The sequence below is a fragment of the Theobroma cacao genome, unplaced genomic scaffold, assembly GCF_000208745.1.
Source record: "Theobroma cacao cultivar B97-61/B2 unplaced genomic scaffold, Criollo_cocoa_genome_V2, whole genome shotgun sequence".
NCBI lineage: Eukaryota > Viridiplantae > Streptophyta > Magnoliopsida > Malvales > Malvaceae > Theobroma > Theobroma cacao.
Genome location: NW_017234964.1, coordinates 2,633 through 6,789, shown reverse-complemented (window position 1 = coordinate 6,789; position 4,157 = coordinate 2,633). Strand labels below are relative to the sequence as shown.

The following is a 4,157-nucleotide window of genomic DNA, read 5'->3' as shown; positions in this document are numbered from 1 at the left end:
AATTTTGCCCCTACACTTCAAAAATCACAAGAATTAAACTTTTTCACTTCCTATCATTAAAATATACTCCAAATAGTTAATCTTGGTCAAAAATTTCACTCCATGATCAAATTATTATCTTAGGTGGTAAAATGACGATTTTACCCTTGAATATCAAAATTTCTAATTTTACCCCAAATGAACCCTCGAACTCCGAACAATCATTTTTAGTCATTCCTGGACTATAAAATATTAAATTTCATCCTACAATTCCTATTTAAACTAGTTCGAGGTTAAATCAATTTAAGTGCACCGTTAGGTACAATATCAGGTTTCGTCTATTCTTAGGTGCTTTTCTAGCGTAATAACATGCTACTCAATGCATGTATGTCATGACATGTATTTATAGGGTCGGGTTTTACAAGAATCATATAGAAAACTAAAAGTTGCAAACCAAAGGAAACGCATTGTGCGCACATGTAAAACATTTGGTGTTCATTATTACTTTGGAAGGTCGTGAACTATATTTGTTTTACATGTTTGATCAAACACAACTATACCTAAAAATTTATGTCTTGCAATAACCACAAAATATACTAGAAATTCACTTTGTACAATAGCTTCCATTCTCCAATATGCGAATCCTTTCGTACACATATATCTTAATTTAAACTATATTTAGGAGGAATAAAGAAAAAAAGGAAAGGAAGGGTAAATGAAAGGAAAATAAGGAAATGGTTTTCCTATCTCTTAGTTGGTATAAAGGATGAAAAATGAAAGAAAAGAAAAGGTTAGTGATAAGATTGGTTGAAATTTTCCTTTCACATTCCTTCCACCCAAGGAAAGTTGGATTTTAAGGAAGCCAAAAGATGTAATTTCATTCATTTTTCTATTGTTTCCTTCCTACTAGTTAAGGGAAAAATAGCTTTTTGTTCCCTCCACTTTTTTCTTTCATTCGTTTTCCTCTTTATTTCCACTTTAAGTTTTATAGAAAATACCAAATAACCAAGCAAAGAACTAAATTTCTTGATAGCTAATTTGTTTGATTGCTTGATGAAAATAAAAGACTACATAAGAGGCTATTTATAATAACCAACTGGACTTAAACATACTTACTGTGCAAGTGAAGTAAATAGCAAATAAGGAAGTATTCTAACTCTAAACTTCTTTAGAGTACAAGTAAAAAGAAAATAGGAAAAGATTACATAAGGAAATATTCTCCCCAAGATATTTTCTCTTTAATTTGAGGATACCCCTATACTTTGTAGTAACCTTTTTCAAGCTGGTGTGGGTGCCAGTTCATACTCCACTAAGCTTGCCATCGATATTGTAGGTATTCGCCTATTGCCTCCCTCAAATTGGTGGAAAGTGAACCTCAACAAAGTTGATAATGGGAATTGATTGTTTGTCTTTGTCAAGTATTGCCATCACTTGATTAAACTGAGTTTGAGATAACCCTGTTGGATTTAGCATAATCTATTGTTGATTTGCTCGTTGTTGGGAATGCACATATTTTTTTTGCCCTAGCCAATTTGGTGGATATCTTACATTCTCAAACAGTTTTTTTTTATGTGTCATATCTTCTTACAATGTTCACATTTTGACTTCTTATTTGATTCTTGATTCCTCTTTCTAGCATATACTTTGAATACTTTTGCCTTCACAATTGGCCTTGCCATTGTCACATCTTCTAAACTCAATAGAGAATAAGTAGTTGTTAAAGTTGGTAATGAATCCTTACAATGAATATTCGATCTTACAATAATGTAGGAATCAATCAATCCCATTAAAAACTATTGCAATTTTGTTTTCTTCTTTTTCCTTAGCCAAGACTCCACATGTACAACTCCTACATCCTCATCCATGGGACTTGAAAAAACTTTCAAGTTGATCCTAAAATCTCTTCATTTTTGTATAATAAGTTGAGACTGTCAATTTACCTTGTCTAGTATTGACTATTTCTCTTTTCAGTTCTTGAATTCAAGGTCCATGTCCTTGTGAAAACCTATCTTCTAAATGTCTCAAAATGTCATAAGTAGTGTCTTGATATACAACATTGTTATATAACTCATCATTGAGTGAGTTTAACAATCATGCTAGTACCATAGCACTATAATTCAGCCAATCATCTTCTTCTAGATCTCATTCTTCTGGTTTTAGTAATTTTCCATTCACAAATAGCAACTTGTGTTTCTATCTAAGAGCATTGACAACAACTCTCCTCTATATTGAATAGTTGTGCCTCTTTAGTGCATGGGATACCAACCAATCACCTGGTTTATCAAAATTACTCAGATGATAATGGAATGGCTTGTTGTTCATGGTTTTGGTAGAAGATTTTGCTTGGGTTTCTATTGGTTTTTGTCCCATAGAAAAAATATTTTCATAAAAGAAAATAGTTAAGCTCTAATACCATGTAGAAAATACGAAGGATTTAATCAAAGAACTAAATTGTTTGATTGCTTGATGAAAACAAAAGACTACGTACAACGCTATTTATAATAGCCAACTAGATTTAAACTTACTTGGTATGCAAGTAAAGTAAATAGCAAATAAAAAAGTATCCTACCCTAGATTTCTTTAGAGTACAAGTAAAGTAAAAAGAAAATAGGAAAAAATTACATAAGAAAATATTCTCCCTAAAATATTCTCTCTTTGATTTGAGGATACCCTTATTATTAGAAAGATAAGCATAAAGTAAAACTGTCAAGAGGAGATGAATTGGTTATTAAATAAAAATTTCTCTTTTTTCAAAAATCTTTAAAGATAAAATTAAAATATAAAAGAATGAAATAGCAAAACAGAGTATAAGTAGAATGAGTGAAGAATAGAAAAAATAAAAAACACTCACCAAGATTTTTATGGAAGTTTGGTCTTTCAGTGCCTATGTCCTCTCCCTTACTAGCACATGGAGTTTGAATCCACTATCAACTTGCCTTTTTAACGGGGATCAAGCATAACCTTTACAACATGCATATTACAAGATTAAACGTAACCTCTACAACATGCTTTTTGTAGAATTAGGCGTAAGCTTTATCAAAACACTACCTTTTTCATGTTTAAGCACAACTTTTGCACAAGATGAAGTCGTTTAAATTATTAGATAAAACCTTTCTACTTTTTGCTTGGAGCTATAACCAATACAATAATGGATTCTAATGAATCACCAACTAAAAACCTCTAAAAATGTTGATAAAGAAGTTTAAGATCAAAAATGTAAAGCCTGACCTTATAAAATACTTGTCATGACATACATGTGATGATAGCATGATTGCATGCTAGGAGAGTCTAAAAAAATTTACAAAAGTAGGTATTGTACCTAGAGGTACAACAAAATTGATTTAAGCCTCAAACTATATCAAATAGGAATTTTAAGGTGAAATTAAAAGCTTCACAATCTAGAGATGACTCAAAATGGTTATTCAGAGTTTGAGGAACAATTTGGAGTCAAACCGAAATTTTTACTATCTAGGGGTAAAATAGTCATTTGCCACTTAGGGACAAAATGAAAATTTTTAGAAAAGCTTTTTTAGCCCCATTTGACTTATTGGAGTATGATTTGAGTATTGGAATATGATTTGAGGTTGAGAAGTGAAAAAAATTGTAATCTCGGTATTTTTCAGAGCATAGGGGTAAAATGGTAATTTTTTCATCCCAGGGGAAAATTTTTAATTTTATACACCCGACACTTGTCTAGTACATGAATTTTATTCAATTTTATCATGGATAATTGAAGGAATTTATATGGTGGAGAGAGAAAGCTTAATAGTTAAGAAATAAAAATGGATCAATGAAATGGTGACACATGGCATATTTATATCCATTTATTTTTTTAGCTTTAAAATCAGCAAAAAATCATCCTATTTTCTTCATTATGGTCGGCCAAAGCATGAAGTGAAGAAGAACAAAGAAAGAACAAAACCTAAGTGAGAAAATTGAAGAAAAAGTGTAGGATTTCAAGGGATTAAGCTAGTAAAGGTAAAATTTCTTGATTTTGACTTGTGATTTACACTACCCATGCTTTCTTTTTCATTTTCCATGGTTAGATTTCATGTTTTCATGGTGAATTCATGGCTGGTTGGAATGGGTATGGAGAGAGAATGAAGTTGGATTGATTTGATTCTAAGTTATGTTAGTGTTTTTAGTTAGTTTATCATGTCTAGAAACAAACCAACAAG

At 31.1% G+C, this 4,157-nt stretch overlaps 1 long non-coding RNA gene across 1 annotated transcript in view; it reads left to right on the top strand.

Annotated features, from left to right (window-relative positions):
• Positions 1-3,919: 3,919 nt before the first annotated feature.
• The window catches only part of LOC108663976, a 1,824-nt gene continuing 1,586 nt past the window's right edge, over positions 3,920-4,157 (top strand). The window contains exon 1 of the long non-coding RNA XR_001930049.1: positions 3,920-3,957. This is a non-coding gene — a long non-coding RNA (uncharacterized LOC108663976). The remainder of the gene's footprint in view (positions 3,958-4,157) is intronic.